The sequence below is a fragment of the Dromaius novaehollandiae genome, chromosome 2, assembly GCF_036370855.1.
Source record: "Dromaius novaehollandiae isolate bDroNov1 chromosome 2, bDroNov1.hap1, whole genome shotgun sequence".
NCBI lineage: Eukaryota > Metazoa > Chordata > Aves > Casuariiformes > Dromaiidae > Dromaius > Dromaius novaehollandiae.
The window spans coordinates 2,114,138-2,140,776 of NC_088099.1; the positions used below are offsets into that span (position 1 = coordinate 2,114,138).

A 26,639-nucleotide genomic window follows, 5' to 3' on the forward strand; every position below is an offset into this window, starting at 1 on the left:
AAGCGCTTTTCACTTACTCCGCGGAATTTTGTGGAATCCTCGCTTTTCCATTCGCCCCAACGCACGCGCGCACGCACGGACACACGGTCCTTGTCCCGCTGCCCCGGTGTCGCCGAGACGCGGGGAGGGAAGGCGCTGCCCTGCGCCCCCCCCGCCGCCGCCGCTTGCAGAAAGGAGGTAGCAGCATGGCTTTTTTTTTTGGGGGGGGGGTAAAAAAAAAATTAACCCTCCGCGGGGGGGTGGGGGGGGGGTGGGTCCGCGCTGGCCGCCGGTTTTGGGAGCGCATCGCTGCGCCGGGCGCGGAGCCGCCGCAGCTCGACCTTCCCCCCCCCCCAACCCCCCCCATCCCCCCCCCCCACCCCGCAGGAGGCTCCCGAAATTGAGCAGCTTGTCAGTTTCGCGGCCGCGCTGTTACTCCCGGTTTCATTCATAAAAACTGCAAGGCAAAAAAAAAAAAAAAGAAAAAAAAAAAAAGAAAAAAGAAAAAGACCCCCCCTCCCTTCACCCTCCCACCTCCAGCCAAGCTTTTTTGGGGGGGTTTCTCTAGAAGTCGCCAGCAGGCTCCATGATCGCCTATCGGGTTTTTTTGGCGTGGGAGGAGGGCTGAGGAGGGGGCTGGAAGTCGTGACAGCGGCGCGACACGCGCGCAAAGAGGCACCCGCCGCGCTGGGCTGCGGGCTGACTCATGGGGAACTCTGGAAACCGAGCCCGTCGCTCGCATCGGGTTTCTCTCCTCTTTTTTTTTTTCCCCCCCCCTCTCTGTTTTTCTTGCAGAAGCAGCGGATTTCTGCCGGGCGTTTGTGATTTAGAAGGAGCCGAACGGCCGTAAGTAGGGGAAAAGAAAAAAAAACAAAACAAAGCGAAAACCAAACCAAAAACCCTCTCTAGATCTGTCGGAGAGCAGACGGTAAAAACATCAAGTTTTCGCAGAGTGGAGCTGTGTGCGTTTCTCTTTTATTTTTTGGAGCGAAGTTAAAAAAAAAGAGAGAGAAAGAGAGAGAGAAAAACTCTACAGTCGGTTTGTTGCTTTTTTTTTTTTTTTTTTTTTCACAGCCCCGTGGCTGTGAATAGGTGCCTTCAGCTAATTTTATGAAAAGGGGCTCTTTCCAAGGCGAAGGTAGAGTAGGGCTTCCTGTAAGAGAGAGAGAGAGAGAGAGGGAAAAAAAAAGTTCAGCTCTTGATGCAATCTTTTTCTCCTCCTCCTTGCAAGCCCTCTGCCTCTCTGCCAGCCTCCGCGGACCTCGGCGGCTGCGTGCAGCTCGCGGGGGGAGCGAGGCAGGTATAAAACCCCCCCGCGGGCAGGACCCCATTGGCTGGCCCCATCCAGCCTGTGACCGGCAGCCTGGGAACCACGGGGTCAGGAGCCCACCCCTCCCACCCCATCCCACCTCCTTCCCACCCCATCCCACCCCCTTCCCACCCCCTTCCCACCCCCTTTCCCTCCGCCGTGCAGAGCCCGCACCGGCGACACATGCCTCCACTTAGGCAGCGCTTGCGGCTGCAAAGCCTGCGGGGTGGGTGGCGGGGGGACACCCGGGGGGGGGGGGATTATTGGGGAGGGGGGGAGCACCTAACAACAGCGGCAAAACCCCATAAAGCTCCCTCCCCCCATCTGCAGAATATTTCTAGGGATATTTTTCAAGCTCTTGCACTGCGGATTAAAAAGCTATTTATTGGGCGGGGGACAAGAAGGAGGGTGGTTTGCCTTATTTTAAGAGCGGTTCCTCGGGGAATCCCAACGCAGGTATTTTTACCTCTGTTTCAGTTTGTTTTTGGGGGCCTGGCTGCCTTCTGCCCACTGCACTCAGCTGAGGGGGGTATCGGGGGTGGTAGGGCCTGTGTCCCTTGGGGAAGCCGAGCATCTGTGTGTGTTTAAGTATGGGGCGGACTGAGCAAATATGTACTCAGGGCTCTATAGTCTTTCTGAGAAAAAAAAAAAAAATCCACCACAAAGTTTCTGGGACCCTGTCATGGTTTCTGTTCTTTCTGGGAGAGAGGGGAGAAGCAGGAGCAAGCCTCATATATTAAATAACTCCCACCCCCACACCCCTCTGCCACCACCAAGGAGAGGAGGCAGTGTAAATAAACCAGGATCTGATCCAGTTTGGGGGACAGTTGCACCCCTCCTGTGGTCCCCCCCCCATAACACATCCCCATGTGCAGGGTGCCGGACAGGACCAGGGATGCCTCCAGGCTGGTATTTCTCCCCCAGATCATTTAATGATTAAAGGCAGATACCACTGAACTGCTGAAGCTGCACAAGAAGGAAATTGTTCCCTCCCTCCAGCTCCAGTTTAAAGCCTGCCCAAGAAGCACAGCAGGGAAATCTGACTCTGGCTGTCTCACTCTCATAGTCACCATGACTATGGGGCAGGTTTTCCTCCATCCCCATTATCCACAAGCAAAATAAACTCGCACCTCAGGAGGCCCTAGAGCCAAAGCTGGCCTCTTGCCAGATGTAGTAGTTAGGGCCTGATTCGTTTCTCCCTGCCCCTTCCCTTTTTGGTTATCCTAGGAGAATGGAAAGCGCAAAAGCTCTTCTTTGGAGGGATGAGCATCAAACACGTTGCAGCTGAATCTAAAGGTGGCTTTCCCCACATGGTAGCCACATCCCTCCTCCCAAACCACCCTGTGCAAGATGTATGTGGGGAGGGAAGAGATACTTCTCCACAACCCCCCAGTCGCCATCCCTCTTTCAGATGTAGCCACTAGAATAAATCTAAGGTTCAGTTCATGGCTCACTAGCACTCATGTAGACTTTCCCCAGTGTTGTGGATGAGCTCGAACCCACAGGAAAGGTCTCCCTGGATGCTGCTCTGCTCCTCTCATGACCTTCTTCGCGCTCCTCTGGGCAGGAGAGGTGAGCAGGAGGGCAGAGCTGAACAGTAGGACTGTACAGGTGGTTGATGACAGATGTCTTCTAAAGTCACAGTGAATCATGTCCAGGGACTCCCAGTCAGGCACCAGAGTTGGAAGTGAGAGCATCTCTGCCATGCTCATGGCCCCAGTACAGCTCTGCCCCAAAACAGCTTCTTTGCCCCCGTAAAAGCGGTTCCTGTCAGAGCCATGGGGTGCTGAGGATCAGGCCCTGCAGTTTTTAGGTCCCTAGCATCCTTGGAAGCCTGTGATGTATGCAAGGTCAGACCAGAAGCAAAGGGTGAAAGAGAAACTGTTTTGCTGTGATCTGGATTGCAACTCTTCGATACAAGCAGGGCCATTGTGAGCAGAGCAGGAGGAATGCGAGAGCATTATTATGGGCTCATAAAGGTTCTGGACCCATCCAGCTTAGTGTTTCCTCTCTGGCAGTCCGTGGCAGTGCATACTATGAGAAGATAAACTTGTGGAGGTGCTTCTGCCATCTCCTCCCCCAGGCTGACCAAGGGATCTGCAGGTTACGGTCTTCCTCTGAGAATCCACAAGATCCTGTGGCAAGGCTTTCCACAGCTTAACTACAGGCACATGAAGAGCGACCCCCTTTTATTTGTGCTAGACTTGCAATCTGCTGACTTGATGTGATAACTTTCTAGTTCCTGTGCTGGAAAAAACAATGAGCAACCAGCCACTCTTCACCCTTTCCTGGCCACTCAGGAGTTCATAGACCACTACTGTATTGCTCCTCCATCATTTTCCATCCTTGAGAGTCCAACCTGCTTTGCTGCTGCTTATACAGAAGCCATTCACTTGTCTTAGATCACAGGTTCCGCCTTTCTCTGAGAACTTGGAACGGAGGGATCTGAACATACTGCTATCCCCCGTCCTCCCCACCACGTCCCCAAGCCACATACAACCTTTCCACCTCTGCCCTTGGTGGCTGCCTCTACATGGGGGGTGTTACAGAACAGGTCCTGTGCTGTGGCTCCACTGTTCTCATTCATTTTTGAGCAGATCGGCACCAGGTACCCAGGAAAATGGTTTTGTCATCCTCCTTCATTCCCAGATGCTGCGTGTTTTCTCCGCCCTGGTTATAAGAGGATCCTTCCCCTCTCTATGGACTTTTGAAGGGGAGATAATTTATTCTGCATGCCTGGGTGTCTGCTTTTGTTTGGGGTGATGTACGTCAGTGTGTGAGATCCCTGCTTGGACCGTGAAGGATGATGTCTTCCCACCATAGGAAACAGGACTCCTTTCTCCTTGGTAGACCTTTTCTAGGCTGGTGGTCCTGTCGAGGCAAAGATAATTTGGACATTGAAGTTTTGTTGCTTTTCTTTTAGATTGTTTCCATCAATGTGTATATAATGAACTAAGCAGGGATGCAGCACTAAATGAAGCCTATGTGATGTTACTATTATAAGGAAACATTGGGGATGGTGGGGGTTGAATTCAGTTTTGCCAACGTCTTACACCAAAACCCTCTAAAAGTTTTAGGTCCTTCTACTCGTGCAAAACAGCATCAACAAAATGCATAATCAATTTAAAATGGCTAAGGATTTGACCAGAAATGATTTCTGTTGTGAGTAGGTCCTACCTTGTAGCTAATGTTCACACAGCCTGATAACAAAATTCTTGTCTCTTTGGATTGTTTTCTTCACAGCTGGGTGAATGCTTCGTCTATGCCGAAGCTGAAGTCCCATCCTAGGTAAAAAAAAACCTCCTGCGCCTTCTCCCCTGAGTCACCCAGGTTAAGTGAAACATGCACTGCTTACACCAGCTAAAGTCATTGATCAGAGGAGGGAAAGGTCTGACAAAAATGGGGTTGGCAGCCACTCTGCAAAAATCCCGCATTGTGTAAGAAGCCAGTACAATGATCGAATGTCACTGAGAGACAGCTGGCCTTTCCTGCTCTGTTTCCACTTGGCTATTGCTGGTGTTTTGTATGTAAAGTCAAGGCCAAAATAAACAAGAATGAGCTTTGGCCAAGTCGGGTTTATGCATCAGGCCAAATGATATGCATGGATTTGTGGCCATAATCATCGTATGTGTTGCAAAAAAGAGTTTTGATGTCAATGCTTTCCTTTGACATGGGCAAAGAAGAGAAGGAGGAAAATGAATACTTCAGGCCTTATTCTGTTTGCGCAAAGCTGGAGTCGTACCTCTTGGCTGAGATGAGTGTGAAAACGTTGTGTGATGGCTTCTTTGATGGCTCTTAAGGGAAACATCTGGTGTGTGTCTTACGGACAAAATCCAAGGTGAAAAGCTTGTTCAAAGCAAAGTGAAAAGCCATATGAGGGGCCTGAGGGTAAGTCCTGGGCCACTCCATTGGTTTTGTTCTTGGTGCCTCAAATCAGCTGTGGTGCAAGACCGAAGGGTTTTTACCATATTATTTTTTACCATAGAAGAGTTTTACCATCATGAACAGTCCATATCAGTATTACCAGTGAAGGCTGTGGCTGGGACATCCACATCCTTGCCATCAAGCAGCTCTCTGATCTGGATGAGATTCTTCTGCTTCACCACTCCTTGTGCTTTGGATCATCTTGCCTGAAGAACCAATCTGTGGGAAAGGAAGAGCAAGGCTAAACATGCAGCCCAAATGCCAACGGCTCAGCTGAACACCCTTTCAAGGAGACCATGACTTTCATGTTTTTGGCAAGCAGATGTGAGGAAACAAGTGGAATAGATGAAGTTGTGGAATATGAGTTATTTCATGGAGATGGTCTCAAGACCAGTTACACCTAAGAGGTAAATGCATTGAGAATGTTATCAGAGATGCTGTTCTCACTCAGTCACTTCCAGACAAAAGACAGACTCAGTTTGCTAAACTGAAGAAGGGGTTGCTTTTTTATCTAGCAGTTTCTGCTGCAGATGCAATACTTGGCTTTGCACCAAGCCGGGCATGCATCTGCCCCTCATTATCACCAGTATGAATGATGCAGTCAGATGAAGCGAGACGAGCTTTTATTGTATGGTGCATCAAGCAGAAAGGAATCCTTCTGAAATATCAGGATGGGTATATTGTAAGGCCTAAATGGGCTGCTATGTCATTTGTTCTGCTCTCTGCTATCACTCTACCCACAGCCTTTCAGACAGTCACCAGTACTCTGAGCCCTCTAAGTGGAGTTTCGCTGAGGGATCTCCTCCAGAAAACCATCCCAACTTCATGCCAAGGCTTCCAGGGATGGCAGATTGCCTTCTCAGTGCCTTTCCTTGAAATGCAGCACCAATCGATGGTTAATCACCTGAAGCATTAGAAAAATAAATAAATAACCCCCCCCCCACCCCCAAAACAGCCCTTTTTTCTGGGGGGGTTGTGGGTCACCTGGCTTGGATGTACAACCACTGGTCCTTGCGTCGAATTTCTCCAACAACATCCCACACTCAAGGAACAGGAGTGCCTGGAAAGTGCATGATAGGACCTCTCCTCTTCCATGCAGCTGTGGAAATGCCAGCCTTTGGCTACCTGATGAGCAGGTGAGGCAGGTATGCTCCGCTTGTTGTTTGCTCTGCTTGACATAGGCCTGACCCGAGCTGATGATGTGAGCCTGGACTAACGTGGCTAGAACTGAAATCTGAGTCTGGGCTCTGTAGAATGACTGACCAGTTCCCAGAGGTCCAAACCTTGTCGCTGAGAACAAAATCACAGTTCCTGTCTGTATCAGAGTTCAGGAGTCACAAACATCAGCATCAGCTGAAGACACGCCAGTCTGCAACAGTGCTGGGCCAGAGTCCACAGGGCAGCATGGCTAGGACTGGGGAAATGTAGCTCTAACTTGCACCGATTTGTGCTGATCCCTCAGCCTCTGTGTTGGGTAGAAATCACCAGACTGTCTTCTCCTGCTCCTGCACCGTTCTACTGTGGGGACAAAGTGGTGGGTAGGTGAGTGCAAAAGGGAACAGGGTAAGCATAGCAAGCTCATCTCTTTACCAGGCGAGGTTCCCCTCATGCCAGTGACTGAACTGCATTTCGGTTAATTCACCATGGCTTTATCTTCCCTGCAGAGCAGCAACTGATGTCACGTTTGACTTGTCCTCTTTTCATCCTCCCTACAAAGGGTCTTCTGTGGTTTACCATCTTTTGAAATAACATCCTGACTTGAGAGAGATGTTTCTGTAGATTTTACGTGTGGTTACCCCGCCTGTTGCTCATCACATTTTAGTTATTTCAGCAATTTCTGCATACCACTGAACAACCTCATTCCCACCATAGGGCAGAAGTACATATCTCAAGCCTGTATACCTTCCTCCATATCCTCACGGGTATATTTTACCCCAATTTTTCTAACTTCCTCTCCTCCTCCAGGTGCATGACAGACTGATGATGTCTCTGGCTGCATACCTGGGTTGGAATATTCTTGTCCTTTTTTTTGCATTGCCATCCAAGGCACAGTCAGAATTGAGGAAAACTCCAGTCCAGAGGTAAGCAAGGAAAACCCCACTGAAACTGCCAGGGCCTGAAACAATTTGGCAAGCTTTACAGAAGAAAACTGCCAGCATGGAATGACAAGATGGGAGCATTACTTCAACAGGAGGAGCTCTGATTAGCAGATTATCGCTTAAGTGACGTTGATCCCAGCCACGCTGCCTTCCAAATGAGCTCTTTTACAGCTGCCAGCTGCACCATGGAGTCATGCATGTAAATAAGTGGGCCAGATCCTTTGCTGGCATCAATCGAGGCAGCTTTGATGGACCGTCATTGAGTTACAGCAGCTGGAGAAGTCTGGCTATAACAGGGAGTCTGACTTGCCTCTCAGACTTGTTCGAGAGCTTGTGGGTGAGACAGCCTGAAACAGCCTGCGTATTGCAGGAGGGGACAGCTTCTCCCAATCCAACAGCATCAAAAACATAGCAGGCTACAGCTGCAGGGACTCTGTAAACTTCGATTGTGTCCAGTTGCTACTGGACAAGGCCTTCATTGTGTGTGATAGCTATTTTTTTATTACAGATATGAGATTGAACTAGCAGCCTCTGCAGTGGGGCTGTAATGTGCTCCGAGCCAGCTGAAACCAGCGTGCAAAAGGCCTGTGCAAGTGGGGTGGCAGAAGCTGGAGTCACTTTATCGCTATCCTCAGGAAAGATCCTTGCTGAGTCAGATAGGGGAATGATGAGGGATATTTTTTTAACAGTTGCTGAGTGTGTAACCTGCTTCCTGGGACCATAAACCAGTATATAGCATCTTGCCCTCATAAAGCTCTATTTATCTCTGATGAGCTTGTTTGGTTGAGCGTGTGGAGAGCATGTGAGGGACTCTCATGAGTCCGCCTCAATCTCAGCGCCCTGCTATGGCCCCAGGGCGAGCTTTCCCCGGAGTTCACAGTCCATTTCAGTTCTGATAAGTGTTCAAAGGTGATGGCTTGAAACCTGCAGAGCTAGTGGCAAGGGTGGGGGACAAGCTCTCTTTGTGAGGCTGCGCCAGCTGGTTGCTGCACACTGCAAACAACGCAAATCCACGGCTCGCCAGGATGCAAGCACTGAAGTACACTCATGTGGGGGGTGTGTTTGCAGCCGTAAAAAAGCCTGCACGTTTCCACCTCAGTGATGGTTCATTCTGTACAGATAGTAGATAGTGGAGGGAGGAGGCTCAGGGAGGTCACATAACTGTTTGTTGCACGACTTCTAGCACATGGCATACAAGGAATTTCTAAAGAGGCTAGGGGTGGCTGCAGTTCTGTAAACCCCACCATTAAACCCAGCTCTGTCTTAACGTAATCGTGTTGTGGGGAATTCAGGGAGCTTGAATTTGAAGCTCAGCCAGCTTCAGCTTTCTCACAGGTTTTTCTGTCCTGATTGATCTCTGCTTCTCTAGGAAGGATGGATACAAGCTCAGCTGCAGACACTGACATAGCCTGGGGCTGCTGCCATCTCTGTGTTCAGTGGATTGAATTAAATCTTTCATTCAGTTCCCCAGACAGTCTAGGAAGGTCCTCAGCCTTTGTCCTGAATGGGATTGCAGCCCAGTCCAGGAGAACTCTGACCACAGATGTCAGCGACTTCAAGCCCTGGTAATTTTTAGGCTATTGGATTGAATGCTGGTTTGTCAGCATAACCTTGCTGTAGACTTGGACTTTTCCACCTAGAAAAGAGGTTACTGAAGAAAAGGAAGGTGATAGATAGGAGAAAGATCTGTGAAAATCATGTAGAAGGTAGTTGGGAAGCAGTTCTTCAGTATCCCTCCTAATAGGGTGATTGGGAGCACTGAGTGGAAAATCTGGGGGCAAGTTCAAAGTAAACAAAAGCATGCAGTGAAGCTGCAAAACTCCTTGCACGGGATCTTGTTTGCATGGATTCAAAATGTGAGTAGATGAATTAATGGAAGGAAAACAGCCATTCAGGACTTTTAAATACTGATAGAACACCTATGCTCTAGGAGTTCTCTGAGTTAGGATTACTGAGGGCTGGCAAGTTATATGGGAAAACATCAGTACACGTTCAGACTGTTCTTATAGTAGTTAACAGTAATAATAGTACTGCTAGTAGTTGCCAGTATAATACCCTATTCTTCAGTAGTCATCCAGCATGAGCACTGCTGGACGTAGGATATTATGGTGGGTGGACTTTTGATCTGAGCTGGATCAGTATTTCTGGGGTTGAAAAAAAGGGAAAGATGATCTTTCAATTGCTCAGGCAGCACATTCAGCACCTGGCCAAGTTCGTCCCACCGTGAAAAACTAGTCTTTGGGGAACTGTAAGCAATGACATGCTCCAGGCCCTCCATACCTTGTCTACCCACACCAATGCCTCTCCGGCAGCACGTGGGCCGTACGCATCCAGTTCCTTTGGGGATGCCCCAGCCGACATGTGAGATCTCCCTGGCTGCAAGTCAGGACTTGGAGGTGTGATTGTGCAACCTATGACATGGAGGGCAAGGATGACCTGCGATCTGAAACCAGGGCCAGGCTTCAGGGCAGGCTCCTGCTCTGGGTGAGACCGGCTGCTGCCATGGGCGGCAGCGTGCAATGGGCCATCGCGGTGATCACTGCCCTGAGCCGGCTGCCATGGTGAACCAGGGGATGGGATAGTGGTGACCTAGCAGCTGATTAGGGCGTTGGGAAACCAGGAGGTGGAGAGTTTTTCCGGCAGCAGTCTACAGGCAATCTGTCCCGTGTCTTCTAGTGATATAAACGCTGGAGCTTTACCTTTCTCCCCTCTCCATGTATTTTGGCATGACCAGTTTGGTTCTGGCTCCTGCTTGGCTCAAGAGCTGGAAACAAAAGCCAGGTGAGTTGAACGCTGAAACGCGGCACAACTTTTTCTAGCAGTGAGACAACCAGGAGAAGCAGCAGGACATGTAATCTTAACATTGTCTCTGCTCCCACAAAGCCTAGAGCTGGTCTTGCCAGGTGTCTCAAGAGCCGTGGGGCCTATTTATGTCAGCTATTATGCTTGCTTCTGTTATCCAAGCCTGAAGCATTTCCTCCTGGTTATCGCAGCCCTGAACCCCCCAGAACAAGGCTTTCCCTCTTCATTTGGAGGTTTCAGAGTCTGAAAATCTGCTGCTTCTCCTGGTTGTCTCACTGCTTAGAAAGGTTGTGCCACATTTCAGTGTTCAACTCACCGGGCTTTTGTTTCCAGCTCTTGAGTTTTCTCATGCTTTTCTTTTATGCACAGAGAAAAGGCTTGGCTGGTCTTTCAGTCCTTACAAGCCCTCCTTTATCAAAATGGATGGCTTTTAAAAGTCATCTCTAGTTGATGCTTCCGGCCTCCATCAGGCAAATTTGAAAAGAAAAAAAAAAAGCATTTTCATTGTCAATCACTGCAGACTCAATGAAGCGTCTGATTACTTCAAGCAACACATGATTATGGGCTATTTTCCTACTGTCTTGCAACATAAACCCTGGAAAGAAAGCATCCTGGGGTACAGAATTTCAAACAAAATAAAAGTACCAGCATTTATATATTAGAAGAAACATAATAAAACCCAGGCTGGCCCTACAGAAGTGAACATAAAATCCTTCTTTCCTTGTGATTTATTACTGCTCCATATCCCTATTTTATTTTCAATTGGAAATAAGAAACTAAAGCACAGAAGAAATGCCACCAGGTGTTTGGGACCCATTTTTAAACATAATTTACACAGTAAAATCAGTGTAAGTTTTAATGAGCAGTTTCTGATACCTTTTTTGTCCTGGGGATCCAGACAGAGTGAAATATAGTCTCATTTCCCCTTTAAGCAGAGGGGTGAATTGTGATGACTGCATTGCCTTGAGGGTAGGACTTGCTACAGGGCTTGGATGGGGGAAAGTCCAAGCTGGGGAATGGGAAATGAGCTGAAATCATTACATGCTGTGTATTCCCAGTCTGCACAGCTCACTGGGAGCTGCTGGAAGTTGCTTGAAGTGCTATTGGGACCAGACAGCACATGTCCAAGCTCCCCCTACCATCACAGCCTGCAGGGAATGACTCTCAAATCCGGCTCAGGAAGGATACTCCAGCTGGACAACTTATGTGGCTCCATGGGACTGCTGTGTCCCAGATCACGAGCTCTATTTGTGGTGGTATATTCAGGGTACAGAGAAGGAAGAGGCTCTGTTGGCGGTGGTCCCTCCATGAACATGGTTTCTGCTTTGTGAGCTTTCAGTCCTAAGCTTTTCATTAACCTCTCATTCACTGAAGCAACAAACGCTTGCCCTGTTACAGAAACCAACTGCTTCCACGATGACGCTTGTGAGTGCCTCACATCTTACCTCTTGTCCTGGGAAAACCTGGCTCACTTGTCTACCTAGTGGGTTGTACCTCATTCCCACCCACTTTTCCAGGCCTGAGGAAGTCACCACACCTCCTGCCCCAGCTCTGTCCTTCTTCACACGTACAACCAGAGTTGCCAATGAGAAACTAATTCCACCTGTGAGGGGAAGCTTGTAACAGCCACCGGTGCAGCACTGGTGCAACAGGGATGGTCCAAGGTTATAAACAAGGCAGATTTGTGGAGAGGCATGATGTCTTTCCTTAGGCCATAGATACAGCTGGAAAAACATGAATATTTCAACACAAAAGTCTTGAAAGAGGTGCTGGAAAAACAAGGCTGAAAGCAGTATTTGTGGGCTGAAAGTCTTTGTCTGTTCCCCATGTACTATGTATTTTCATAAGAGAGATCCCCTTTTCTGCAAACCCCACGTTTATCAGAAACGATGCTCTATGTTTTTGAGAGATTATGATGACAGTTTCTCTGAGGCAGGAAACATGAGAAGATCTGTTTAGGGATAGACACTTCCTTGGGTGTTGCCTTGTCACTGGGCCTTCTTCTGAGCAGAAATATTGTGGTCATCATTGTGATCATTTTATCATCATAAAATACCTCTGGCTGTATTTTCTTGGCTAATGAACTAAAACAATTCTTTTCCCCACTGAGATCAATGCAATGAAAGATGCTGTTTACATCTTTGTTGAAAGCAGCCCAACACTTACCCCTTCCTCCTGTTTTCTTTCTAAGCAGAAATAAGGAGACTTGAAAATCAACAGTTGCAAAAGAAGAGGAGGAACATTGCCAGTGTTCTCAGGTGGGGTTAGGCTTGTGAGGAAGCTGGCCTGCTGCTGTGTGGAAGGTTCACATTGCACAGAAGAACCGGTAGGCAAAATATCCTTCCTCCCTGTCTCCCACCCCAATTTTAAGCTGGAAGTGTTCAGAGTGCCAGTGTGTGGCAGTCTTGATTTTGACAAGTGGCAGAAGGCTGCCGTCAGCCAAAGGCTGTTCTGAAACATGTTGGCATGGAAGAATATGGTCTTTATTTTGTCAGCATTAGGAAAGAAAAAAGAATCCATCCAAATCTGCTTCAATTGCAGGTAAAGGTAGATTCAGTCCACAGCAGAAATAGTTTAAAACTGTAGTTTTTGAAATAAGGGTATACTTTGGTCATGGAAGTGGGATATCATGTCTGTCCATCATATCTACCAACCCTACGGAGGACAGTCTTTTGAATACCCAAGGCATCTCAGATACCGCCAGGCACCTGTGTTTAGCCAACTGACCCCAAACCCTAGAGTTAAATGGAATGACTTCCACCTTTAAAATCAAGAAAGTTGAATCTGATCCCTACATACCAAAGAAAGTCTGGACTTTATTCTCTCTCCAGTTCTGATCCTCATATACAAAACAAGACATTTTAATATATAAGCTACATAAAATACATAAAATAAAGAAATGTAGGTGAAGGAAGAAAGACCTTTGACTTAAAATCTCTCAGTTCCTATAGCATCAAGGCTCTATGGTTTTGTTTGGAGATTTTAATAGAAGCTATTTCAGTTCCAACATGAACTTGCTGAATGTTCACTCAGGCTGTGACTATACTAGGGGATAAGATGGGCCAGGAACAATTCTTTGACACTTAAGGCAGCAGTACGACCTGCCTCACATCCATGCAGCTGCACTTTTTAGCCGCCAAAACTGGAAGACTGTGTCAAAAACGTCCATCGGCATGGTCCCTGTTATGTGCTAACCCCAAATCATGCCCGAGTATGGGCTGGGACAGTGGTAGATGGCATAGGCCCAAATTATGCCATGGATTGTGCTATGGACTGGATGACAGCGTGTCTTTCCTTGAGAACATGTCCTGGCCTGGTCTGACAGCTCCTGGAATACCAAAATCATAAACCTGTTCCTTGTGTATTACCATAAAAAGTCATAAAGTGGGGCTGAAGGGTGCATGCGTAGATTGCAAGAAAAGAAAACTCCTCAGGTTTTAGCTTCTTGAACCAGCAAGGCCTTCTTCAGGTTCAAAGGTGTGGAAGGTGTCCATTACAACCAGTCTTGGTCCTGTAATGAATCAACAGCAACTGCTTCATTCATAGCTCTTTGAAAGGACTTTCTTGGTGTCTTTCATTTCTGAAGCATTAATGAACTGACCCACTAAATTAATCCACAAGGAGAGGAAGAGTTTGCATGAAGAAATGTTGCCATATTGTCATGGTTCTTATGAAGAAATGGCCCAGAAGGATGTGACATATTTTGTATGTCTTGAGAGTAACAGACCATCTGAAAGAACACAGCAGCCCTGCCTCCTGGCCTGCTCTCCCTGTTCTTCATTAGCTAATCTTTCTTGAGAGGTAGGGGAAAAAAAATAACTAGGTCAAGCAGTGAAGAATGTCATTTCTCTAGGCCACATTTAGTGACCAGAATATGAAATTTCTGCTGAAATAAAAGCCAAAATATGTGCAGATCTCTCACTGAGAAAGAATTGATTAAGACCTAGAAGTGATGTCTATGATGGCATCTTAAATTTCTCTTCTCTCAGGGGGTGGCATCATAGGAAATGGGTTCTGTAATGTTCAGGGGAAGGATACCATGTTACTGGAAAGTGCTGCACGTGGGGAGGTGCCTTGTAGCAGCACTGCTTTCAGAACAAGGTCCTGCTCATTTGCCTCTCCTCTGCCATTGCTCTTCACTGGAGACTCTTCACTGGGGACTCTTTACTCCATGACCTGCTCAGTAGCTCTCAGAAAAGGCCAGCCTGTTGATTGGGGAAAATGGGGCTATGATGCTGAGGAAAGATATGCCAACAGGTGAGATTCAGGATGGGCTGGGGGAACGGAGTGGCATGGAGGCAGGAACAAGAGGTGGGACCTGTCTTTCCACGATACAGCAGGTCACTCTTCAGTGCATGGATTTTGGCTAGAAACCAGTAAGTGACCCTATTTCAGTACAGTAGTGTGGAAATGGCATGCCATCGAGAATGTCTCAAGGGACACCTGGATGCTCTGGGCTTCCTAAACATGATTACTGAGTGTTTTGTGTCCTGTTGTGTGCACACAAGACAAAGCTGTTCCTTTTTACTGTTGGATGTGAGCCTGGCACTCAGGGCCTGAAGGAAATGGCATGCTATCACTGCAGAATCTCTCCTCATTTAGCTATCTGTGGGGGAGAGATGATGGCTGTCTGAAGCACCCTTCAAGATATCATTAGCTAAGTGACATATCAAAGCTGGTCTCAAGGGTCTTTGATTTTCCATCTGAGAGGAGTGCCCGCTTCTACGGAAAAACCGTGGAATATCACCTAGGCAAACTGGAAAGTGCCTGGAGGAAAGTCAGCAGAAAAGAATGAGAGATATCAAACATGGCCTGGGAGGAGAAGGTGAAAGAAATGAATTTTTTCAGTCTTCAAAACTGAAAGATAGTAACGGCCTCCTCTTTAGTTACAGGGAATAATAGCTTACACCTCTAGGACCACGTGATGGACTCAGAGAGGGATGTTCATCGCAGGAAAGAGATACTTACAGTTAGACAATTGAATTTCCTGTACCTCACTTCAACATCTTTAAACTAGGGAGAATGCTGGATGCTTTGGTCTTGTGCAACAGAAATATAATGTCATATGTGCAGTGTCTTTCTGCCTATCTGTACTATATCTAATAATATGACTGTCAGGACCCTAAAATACCAGTGTGATATAAAGCTACTATTGCACTCTTCAGTTTCATTAAATCATCAGCATGAGGACTTCATGAGCAAAAATCCGTTTTGAGTCCAGTGCAAAACCTGCCATGCTGTTCTTAATTTCTGTTACAGGTCTGCAAATCTCTGGAGCCAGCTATCATGTGAGATAGTTTCAAGACAATGAAAAAAGTTCTGAGCTGCATTAGAAAGTCTGTCTGAAGTTGAAGTATTTTTTTCTCTTTCTCCTCAGAAACTTCTTAGTGTGGGAATAAAATTGTCTCCAGAGATGCTCAGAGTGGGAATAAAGGTACGTGACTGAACATAATAGAGTTATGCAAGTATTTTAGGATAGGAATGGAAAACTAGAGCTGAAAAGTTAGTTACAATGGATCTGGGTCCCAACGCTCCCCTCTCCCCCCCAAAAAACCTAATCAGCTAGAAAAGAATCTCTGAATATGTGAGAAATAAGAAAATAAGAAGTTAGGATAAGCTCAGTAGAAATGAGCCCACAGAAGACAAATAATCTGAAACTTCTTTTCTTTTATTTGCATTAAAAAGTATTTTTTTATGATAAGATACTTAAGATAATAAATTTTACCTACAAGAGTGGAAGAGGAGACAGTGCAAGAAGAGAGTTCGTTAAAGAATACCTCAGTAGATTAGATACAGTCAATTCAACTGGCCATGACACGATTTCCCCTTGGGTACTAATGAATCAGCTGAAACAGTTCCTGTACTGTAAATAATTCTAGTTATGAGAGCTTAGGGAGGGAAAGCAAGTCTCAGGCAACTGGAGGAAGGCGGAGATATCACCTATCTCCATACAGAGAAAAAAAGGAGGATCAAGACAATTACAGATGAAGTGGCCTGCTTTCAGTTCCTTGCCAGATACTGGAATTTGGTAGTTACCTATAAATTCATAAGCACCTGGAAGTACTACGATGGTGATGAAAAACAACTAGTATGGATTTGTCAAGGACAAATCATGTTAAATCACTGTCTTCCCAGTTTTGACAGGATGAGCAGGTAAGGAAGCATAAAGAGAATATGTTATGTCTTGGCTTTGAAAAAGCATTTGGCACTGTTTCATATGATACTATGTTAAGTAAACTAGGAAATATTAAGGTAGGATTCATCTTCCCTACATTAAATGTGTGTTAAGTATCTGATCTGAGCCAGTCACCCTGATGCAAATAAAGGTGCTTTTACAGGCTAGTTAATCTCACCTACCTTATGATGGGACAAATTGCAGCCTGCAGGTCCCCATTTCTCTCCTCTGACTGTAAAGAGAGACTAGGTTTACTAGCTCAGAATTTCTCATGTCTTTTAGACACTCGACTTAGGGCATATGAATCTTTCTCAGAGTCTAAATCAGTGGTAGATCTTTTTTAATTTATGTCCTCTTAAATATTTCCCTCTGGAGGGAAGATCATGACTACTGTCATGACTACCTAGTACAGATTTGCTGCCAGCTGGGAAGAAAATTAAATAGTCTCCTTGGGATGTGGGTCTTATTTAACATTTTCCTTAGTAACTTCAACTTTAACAGGCCAGGAGTCTGCTAAACATCAGGTAGGAAGATGCAGCAAAGTAAAGGACTGAACCTAAGTTTCGTGGGTCTAAGCTTGGTGCTTTGGTCTGAAGACTACCTTTGTTCTTTGCAATAGGAATTTCCATTAGCTGGGTCCTAAACCCGCGCAGGATTATACTTTAAGCTTTCAGTAAATAGTTCTTTCTCCTCCTTTCCTCCCCTCCCCCTTCCCCTTCCCCTTCCTTCCTCTCATGTACCTTATTACATCTTATTCTCACTAAAACAACAACTCTGTGTCCCTTTGCTCTGTGCTGGAACATGATGAGACCCTGCAATATCTAAGATACTGCATTTACTCCATGCGGTATAACATAGCAGAGGAACCCTGTGCATTCAGCAAGATTTCACCAAAAGAATAATGTTTGTAATAAGAATAAAATGCATTTAAACACCAGACCCTTCTTCCTTCCTCCAGAAGCTCATCCCAGTCCTCTGATATGGTAAATAACTCTATTTTTTTGTTTCAACCAATTTTTTAGCTTTTCTTTTTCCAAGAAGCTCTTTTCAGTTTCTGGTCTAGAATGCTATATGGAAATAAACTTCTGCTTCATGGGGGATCTTAGAGTATGGCTAGATCCTGACACTCACTGTACCTTTGAGTATTTTTCTTTCTTTCTTCTTTTTTCTTTTTTTTCCTGTTTTTTGGCAAATCATCCTTTTTCATTCAAAAGTGCTGCTGTAAAATATACAGCATGGTAAGAGATTTCCTGTGGGACTTTTACCAAATTGCTTAGGGTGGAATATATCCTGTTCAACTTGAGCTTCATGAAAGTCAGCTAGGTAGTTTAAGATTAGTGTTCAGGCTTATCTGAGGTGCATACGAGCTTCCCAAGGGCAATTCCTAGACACTTCAGATGTGTAAATCAGCCTATGAAGGTGCTGATATTGTTCCATAGATTAGAGAGGGAATGTAAGGCTATAATTTGACTGATTTATTTTAGTTGCCAGCTTTTGGGTACAAGAAAAATGGACAAATAGACTTCAGGTCTGTGATGACTATGGAGGAGCCCTGAGTGACCACCTCAGATGTAGACATCTGCACTGTAAAAGTCTATGTTTAGACCACAGATCCTTGCTCCTTTAAAAGATGGAAGTTTGGGTTACCTAGTCAAAATAGTGGCAGCTCATCCTATGCTGAGATGAATCACCTTTTGGAGATATCATTGAACCATCCTTCCATTGAACCAAGAACCAAGATAACTCAGTTAAACTAGACCAGGTTACCCAGGAACAGGTCAAGTGGTGGTGTAGATCAGGAATGGAAGTCTAGTCTTTTGGATTTCCACAGAGTAGCTGGACTAGAAAAATCTCTGCATCATCAGTTTTAATGAAGCTAGAATCTCCAGCTGAAAACCCTCATTTGTCTTGTGGGTTTCTGTCTGTTTAGCATTTAGAGCAGTGTTTCTCAGTCTTTTTTCTGTTAAAGCTCTGTCTATCCTTCTAAGATAGAGAGACATATAGAAGATTGGTTCATCTCATACTTCCTTATTTTTTTCTAGTTGGGAAAGTAAGAATCGTGGTGGATAAACAAGTTACCGAGCTCCTTTAGCCAAAATAAATATAACTATTACAAAATCATTATATTACTGATTAATTGGAAATGTTTTAATTGAAAAAGCTGGCAGTCCAAAAGCACAGATGTCTTTCTGTCTGTGTGCATGTACTGCCACACACCTATCAGCTGGGTAGGAATTTCCAAAGGAGATATATTGTGTGTTTCCTGGGACCTTTCTGATCTTTTCAGGGCTACAAATGGCTTGGGGAGCATCTGCTAGACAGCTCTGCAGGCAGTTTTTTTCACTTACAGTGGCTTATTTCTCAGCTGAACGACTATACCAGAACATCCCTATCCATTTGTCTTTTATGTCTTTTGGTTGTTCCAATTGTGTCAAGCCAGGGTTAGTAAAAGTGAGTTCCTTCAAAAGCAAGCAAAGCCTCCAACACCCTGCACCCATCCCAATATATTATTTTATTGCATTTACAGCTTTTCCATTTGTCCCTGAGGAGTCACTTTCACAGCACTCATAACCTTGTTAAAGGAGGAAACTGAGCAGGGGACATCTTAGCACCTCGTGCACAGAAACTGGGGGAAATGCGTTGCAAGAGTATGTAGAGGATGTATGAGCTTTTCAATGACCTACATTATTAAGTCAAGCTTCTGAATCAATGCCCGTAAGAACTAGGTGCTCCATAAACCTGCAGTGGAAATAACTCTGTGTGTGTGTGTGTGTGTACGTGTGCGTGTGTACGCCCCTGTGCATTTCTTCCTACGTATACAGGTTCTGCACAAGGCTAAAGCAAAGACAAGGTACAGTTTTTTGTAAAAATCAAAGAAGACCCTCTTTCCCACAATAAATGACAGCCTAGAGAGGACTATATATTAAGTCTTTTTCTTTTCTCTGTTAAAACAAGGATTTGGACCTGAGTGTCTCATGTGAGTGCCTTGATCGGCTGTATTAGGAGCTCAGCTCACTGATTCTGAACAGAAATGCCCTCTCCAACCAGTAGCACCTTCCCCAAAGAAAATTCCATTAATATATTTGCACCAGCTTTTTCCATTTCAAAAGTGTAATTTATTTTTTAACAAAGAAACTCTAAATGTGCTACTAGAAAAGTTCCAAAACAGTTCCAGTCATTTGCCCATACTAATCTACAAGCTTAAAATATATGATCTGTACCATAGAAGAAGCCAAGAATCCTATCTTCTTCAGTGGATAAAAGAAGTAGTTAATCATCAGTTACAGTGGTAAGATCTTACCAATAAATCATTTTTGCTGACAAAAGCGGTTTCTTTAAAATGGGATTCTGAAAGTTAATTACCGCTTCTTATTGGTCTTTGAGTCTTTTTAGTTTGCCACTACTTTTAAAAGTTTTTGTTAAAAAATAACAAAGTTTCAGAACAATTCCTGAACATGTTTGTAGGTTGAAAGCACGCTTTGATGAAGTTGTAGGGTTTTTTTCTTCCATTTAAAGGAAATAGAAGTGTTACAAGATAATTCATGAGAAATAGAAAATAGGTTTTCCACCGTCTGTGAAATGCAAGTTCCTTTATTATTTCCTACATAGTTTCTCCTCCTTTTTCAGCTCTAGCAGCTCTAAGATAGGGTTACCCTTAAACTTGCTTTCTTTAGACAGTATTGGGAGACATAATCATGCCCCTTTAGCTAGCGCTACACTTCCATGAACCGAGTTCCTGAAGACCATAGATGAAATACACCAGAATACTGTATGGTTACACCCCATAAACGCTTTTTTGCAGCATGAGGAAATGGTGGAAGTTGGCTCTAGCACATTTCAACAACGTTATTCAGCCAAGCATAAGAATAAGGGAGCTGAATGGAAAAATGAAAGAAAAGAAAAGAAACACACCAGTCTTTGGAACATTTACTTTTTGCCAGGATTTGAGGTACTTTCAGATTAGGAACATTTTCCAGCTTCCCTATTAAAAACCTTTTCTTAGCTATAAATAGTGCTAGTTAAGCAGCAACGAGTGGCAAGTGAAATTTCATTTGATAAGAAGACTTCCAAATCAGAGATCCCTGCTCTTTCAGCACATATATAACCATGAACAATGAGGTCCTATCTTTCAAGGAGGATCAAAGGATCTTTGAATTGAAAGAATTCTCACAGAGATGTCTTTGGCAGCATGTTCTTCTGGTCTCTCTCACTGTGCAGAAATTATGAAAAGAATAAAGTTATTTATCGTATTGGAAGGACCAGACTCTTGCTGTTAAAACCGAGCATGTGGAGGCTAGTGAGGAATTATTCTTTCCCTTTCTTCCTTATCTCCAGTTTTCTTCCTGTGATCCTCGTTGAGAGACAATGTTCGAGATTCTCACCAGGTAAAAATGCATCCACTGTGGCCTAAGAAATAAGTGGTGTTCCCACTTTTGGTTGTTATGGAGAAAGACTAAATAAAAATGTTGAGGATGACTGAGGTAGGGCTGTTCTTAGCTTGAGGCAAGGGGTGGAATAGGTGATGTCTTGAGGTGCCTTTCATATATACGTATGTCTATGATTCAGTGATGCTTGAGTGTACACAGGGAACCGAGTCTGTGGCCAGCAGGCCGATTTGCTCAATTTTTTGAATCCCTTGAATGCCAGATTGGATTTTACAGGGTAATTTGATTTAAAAATATCCTATTCATCCACAGGAGCAGGAGACGATTTCTATAACAATCTCATCCTCTCTCCATAGGGTTTTTACTTGGTTGATTATTTTTTCATTTTTTTATGTTCGTGCTTTTGCAGGTTTAGACAGGGAAATTATGTTTTCTCCCATTCCAGGACTTCAGTAAGTCATCAAAGTTTCCCAGTTTTCCTTTACTGAAGTGAGGGCTATTTAAAGTATTTAATCTTCTTAATCTTTTTAGTGGCAGGAAGCCATTTAGGTGATGTTTTTCCAAGTCCCATGAAGGGCTGTGGAAAAATCTGGGTGCCCAGCTCTGACTGGAGGCTAAATGAGTCTGGTAAAAGCTGTTTACAGTATCCCAGACTGTGCCTTGTCTGGACCTAGTGAACAAAGCAGTAAAATATCTCCTGGTTTCAGTGTTTCAGGACATACTTATTTCACGTATCAGAGGGTGGGTGGAAGAGTGGAGGAAGAGACTGAAACAAGCTGCGGGTGTTACAGGAAGCAGGACGTAATGAGCCAATGAGTTAAACTCTTATCTCCCAAGAAGTGGAAATGAATCAATGTTCATTTACTCCAGAGCAGCTTCCATTGGACTAAAAAAGGCGGGATTTGTGGGTCCTGGCCTGCCAGAAGCAATGAGACAGACACTGAGTCCCTATCCATCTGGGTCTATAAAAAGATAAATGGCTTTTTCATTGGAGAAGTATGAAGAAGAAGGGAACTAGCCACAACAGATTTATGCAGTTGCAGCTGAGATCATTATTTTTTATCACCTCTAAACCAATTTTTCTCCATACTTGTTTAGAACAGGTCTTGTTTGTTGCCTGTCCTCAATAATATCCCTTCACACTAGGAGTTGGATTGACTTTCCAAAATGTAGGCATTTAATGCTTTTTGAGATATCTTGTGCTATCCAACATACCCACACGTGGCTAGCAGATAGGACAAAGGATCTAAGGGATACCCATGCCCTTCTGGAGTGGCAGCTGGAGGCCGGGGAGATCCCTCAAGGCACTGCAGTTATATATGTCTATGATCAAACAGCTGAATCCCTCTGGCAGTGGGATATTGGTCCTCCAGTGAGATGGCAGCTGCTGTTAGCAGAAGGACCTAGATGGTCAGAGTTAGGGAAGAAACCAGTACTGTATCCCATTATTATAAACATCAAGTCTCAGAGAATTTTGAATCATATTGGTAGCACAGTCCTGTTGTCTGAGCTCAGGCCATTTGGGGCAACAAAGAAAGGAAAGCAAAAAATGCTATGCATCGTTGGAGAAGGAGCCCTGCCAAAGAACTGAGTCCACAGGGATCATGGCAGAAAGCGAGACCTAAAACAACATCTTCCATGTGGTGTTGGCTTAACTCAATGGATAACGTTAAATGAAAGAGAAGCATTTCATCGGTCTCCTGTTGATGTCAGTCTCGTGTGTTGAGATGAGAAGTTGACCTTTCTAAACTGAAATGGTCCCCTCCAGGAAAGTTTAAATATTTTGACCTTGTTCCAGAGAGGAAAACAAATGTCAAAATATCAGAGCCTCTTTGTGCAAGAACAATGTCATTGCCCCATGTGCTGTGCAGTTGCGTTTATTGCTTTGTTTATTCATGTGATTTGATATTTTTCAGTGGAAATTTTTAAATGGAGATGTTTGGGATTGGTTTTGAAGACTGGAACAAGACTGAACATATTTCTTTGGGACTTCTTCTCTTTTCCTCTTCCTTTTCCAAATAATATGATAAATTGAATCCTGTCTAGATTCCACATGCACATGTCTAGACTTCATGCACACATATGAGTGTATTTGCATACAGTCACACACACGCAGTGGCAGAGTGGCAAGAAGGTAACGAACATGAACAGAACCTTGTGGATTCCATACAGTGGCAGTATGGAGAAGCGAGTGGGGAGAAAACTCAAAAAACAGAATGCCAGAAATGTGGGGGGGAAAGTGTCAAAGAGGAAAGGGAGAGCTGATTGCTGCATTCCTATCGCTTTCAAGTAGAAACAAACCAAAAAATTGCCAGCCAATATGTCGACAAGTAGTACTTTATTCTACACCAGAACTGGAGAGTAAGCCAATCCTTGGACTTTCTACACATTGCATATCTTTAGCTGAGAGGTGAGAGACTTTCTGGAGTACATTAAAAAACATAATGAATATTCAACATGCTAGCAGCATTCACATGCTTAACTTTAGCTATTTAAAGATACGTTTCTAGGCTATCACAGATACATATCTTTGGGTGGCCATAAAAGCTAATGTTGTCTTCTTTCTCTAGTGGCTCCAGAGGGAGCTTAGATGATTAGTTTAAGCTAGACAACTCACTTTCAGATGGCTAAAGTTAGGTGAAGTTAATCCCATTTTTGCCATTCATCCCCTGCTGCTGCTCAGTCTCCAGTTGAGACACTGCATACTCATTAACTCCAGGACAGCTTCTGGTGAGCTAAAAAAGGAAGGAATTTATGATTTCAGAAGAGGATAAACATCAAGATCCTTCCTCCTGACAAATGCCCTTGGAAAAAACAGAAGGCAGGCAGTGGGGGAGATGCTATGTAGACAGAAGAGTCTTGAAATAGAAAGTTGGTCCAGCATTTCTGTGAGATGTCAGCAATTTTTAACTGAGCTTTGCCTGCAGATATTCAACCAGTTGGAACTAATCCATTTCCAGAAGAGGTGAATCAGTGTCTAGCAATTCACTAAGCCAGTTGCCCAACTGCTGGTTGCTAGATATCTGTATTTCATTGCCTTCATGAGGGTAGAGTCCACCGGCATGCACAAGTGCATCCAAGGAGGCAGCCCCAAGGTCTCATCTGAGCCGATGAGAACAGGAACCACGGCTGTCAAGCAGAACATCTCAGGGCAGGGCTTAAACCTTTGTCAGTGTGGGATGAGACACCAGGAGGGATGAGGGGGAGGGAGTGAAAAATGCTGTCTAAACTAAAGAACAATGTTGTTACTGGGGCAGCAAGTATAAATTGGCATTGAGTATGTTTAGGCTGCAAAGGAAAAGATGGTCTCTGCTCATCCAAGGGGAGAGGTTCCCAAATGAAGTGGCATAGTGAGGGCAGAAGCTGAGATAGTTGTTTGAATACAGAGCTGCATACATTTCCTTGTGTGTTATATAGTAAATTTTTCTGAAATAAGAAGGAGCTGAATTAAATGGAAAACAAAATTTTGTTTTGCATTGGCTTACATTATGGTCAGAGACTGCAGTGATTTGCCACCAAAAGATTGAATGAACCTGGCGGGTTATTCAGGTCTCTGCCTGTAAAATGGAGTAATGTATTTATCTTCATAGGACACAAACGATGGCCAAGAACTTAAAACCCCTTGTTTAGTACTTGAAAGACTTTAAACCTCAATAAACTAAAAATCCCTTTCTGTGGGACTTCCTGAAGGACAGCTACTTCAGGTGAGATTCAACTTTTATACTAAGGCAGCTAAAATTAGAGGTGAGATTCAAGCTGAGATTCAGACATTGAAAAGTGAAGGTGTAGTCACTGCACAGATTATTTTATTTACACGGAATCAGCCAGAAACAAAAATCTCCTTTTGAAAAGACCCTGGTGAGATCTTTCTCATGCAACAGCCGCAGCATGCCCAAAGGCAGAAGACAAGGCGTTATGTTCAGCATTAAAGGCAACACAGTGAGGAGCCTTATGGTCTTCATTCATCGATGAGGCACTACTTAAACACAAAGAGTAGTCTATCTCACCTAAGGATACATGTCTAAAACTTTGATATCTGGTCAGAGTGGTCTAGGCTCCCTCTAGAGTCAGTGGAGAGAGGCAGACGTTTCCAGAAGGTGAACTGGAGATCACCTTTTGGAAGTGCCTCTGATCAGGTGGTCTGCGTGACTTGGGGGGAAGAAGAGCTTACATTTTCAATAGCTAATGTTTGATTTGGTAAATCCCATGTGACAGCTTCTGTGATACCTGTTTTGTTTTATACCAGTTCTTATCTGCTCTACCTTTAAGACTGGTTCATAAAGCAATGACTCTGATCTGGAAAACCCGATCACAAACCCCAGCATTCACTGATATCCATGTTGACCATCCCAGCACAACACCTATTTTTCCCTTTGGTACCCAGTGAGATGGTGTATGGGAATCTTTCTCTCAGTTGATGCTGCTACATGCTAGCGGACGGCGACCCATTTTCTTTCACAAAATCTAATCAAGGAGGATCCTTAGTGCTGGAGACTCTGGTGGTTGATTCCTTTGGATGGACCGTGGTTCCTGAAAAACTAACATGACACCTCTCTATGGCTGGTCTGAGAGGAAGAGCTATGGTCAAGTCCTGAAAGTGACTTCTTATTGTAAAGATGAAATACACTGGCAGGGTTGAGTAAGGCGGGAACGCTATCCGATGTCACTCTTAACCTGTTCTTTAAACATATGAATTCATCTGACCCTGCTGTTGTGTGGCCTTTAAGGAATTGTCTATGACTTCTATCTTCCCTGATGACAGACCATTTTGTGATTCAGGCATCAGGCTGAATCCAGAAAATGCTCTAGGCTGATTACTGAGGGTCATATTTGGACTGGCTACTCAGGTACCCATGTAGATGTGCCAGACATTTCTTTACCCTTTTCTGTATAAGGTATGGGACCCACAGGCCTGGATAGTGGGTTGGCCAAATCACTCATTGATTTCTTGACCTTAGGTTTCATAATATTTGTGGTACACCATTTTTATATGGTCTAAATACAGCCTTGTCTTGTAGTAAGTTGGATTCAATGCACTTAAATTTAGGCATTTAAAAGTTGGCATCTAGTCTAAACTAGTTACGTTGGTATTGTACCAGAGATCGATTCACCTCTCCTAGTGCAGGCTAAGCTGCTCTCTGGAGAAGCTGATCTCTCTTTGTGGACTCTAGAGGGAGCCTGGATGACTGCTTTAGTGTAGATATGCAATTTCTAGATAGCTAAAATGAGGTGATATGAAACATGACATCTCTGTTTCTTATCTAGTAATTAGTATTGTATTTCACTACCTCAGCAAAATGCAATGTTCAGTCTTGGACTCTATGCTGTTCCAGTCATCTTCTATGTTGTATGTATACTTGGATGAGAGATTGCTAGGAAGCAATGTAGGTACCATAAGCAAAACCCAAGGATGGTGGGGAACGTTAAGCACTGATGAAAGACTCCTATTGCCATTAACTTGCTGATGGATAGAAAAAATGATGGAAACTCTGGTAAATATTGAAGTTCTGCATAAATAAGGAAAAATTCTTTAAACACTGAAGAATGTAAGAAAGTTATATGTATCAGTCACACTTAATTCTATCCTTCCTCATCAAAACGATAAAGCTTATCACAATTATTTTACAGCATTACACCTCCTTAATATTTTTGCAGATATGTTTTGCTTCTGTCCTTGTCTAGCTGCCTGTCAAGACTCTCAGTCCATATCTCTGTAACTTTTGAACCTGTTGCTCAATTTTAAATAAATTTAACAGATGGATGAAAGTCCTGTAAATATTAAGTTACTGCAAGTTTTGTGAAAATAGGTTGCTGGGTGGAGAAGAAAATTTCCGGAAAAAAACTGCCCCCAAGGGAGAGGCTGCAGTGTGAGCTCAATCACCAAAGAAACTGTAGGATGGAGCCACAGGAAGCAGATTTGTAAGTTCTGCTGTTCACAGAACTGCTTTTCTTTTTCTTTCTCTTTT

General features: G+C 44.4%; 1 protein-coding gene and 1 long non-coding RNA gene across 9 annotated transcripts in view; one reads left to right on the forward strand and one right to left on the reverse strand.

The window, feature by feature from the left end:
- PTH1R (parathyroid hormone 1 receptor) overlaps positions 1-144 on the reverse strand; it is a 137,705-nt gene extending 137,561 nt beyond the window's left edge. Inside the window, exon 1 of the mRNA XM_064505642.1 lies at positions 18-144. The gene's annotated coding sequence lies outside the window, so the exon portion shown is untranslated. The remainder of the gene's footprint in view (positions 1-17) is intronic.
- Positions 52-26,585, forward strand: LOC135327415 (uncharacterized). Of its 8 annotated transcripts, none has more exons than XR_010387518.1 (6): positions 52-177; positions 775-825; positions 4,532-5,176; positions 5,274-7,293; positions 12,308-12,439; positions 15,373-26,585. It is a non-coding gene; the product is annotated as an uncharacterized LOC135327415 (long non-coding RNA). The 8 variants fall into 8 exon arrangements; XR_010387519.1 differs by having other exon boundaries at positions 15,491-26,585; XR_010387516.1 differs by having other exon boundaries at positions 12,308-26,585.
- The last annotated feature ends 54 nt before the right edge of the window (positions 26,586-26,639 follow it).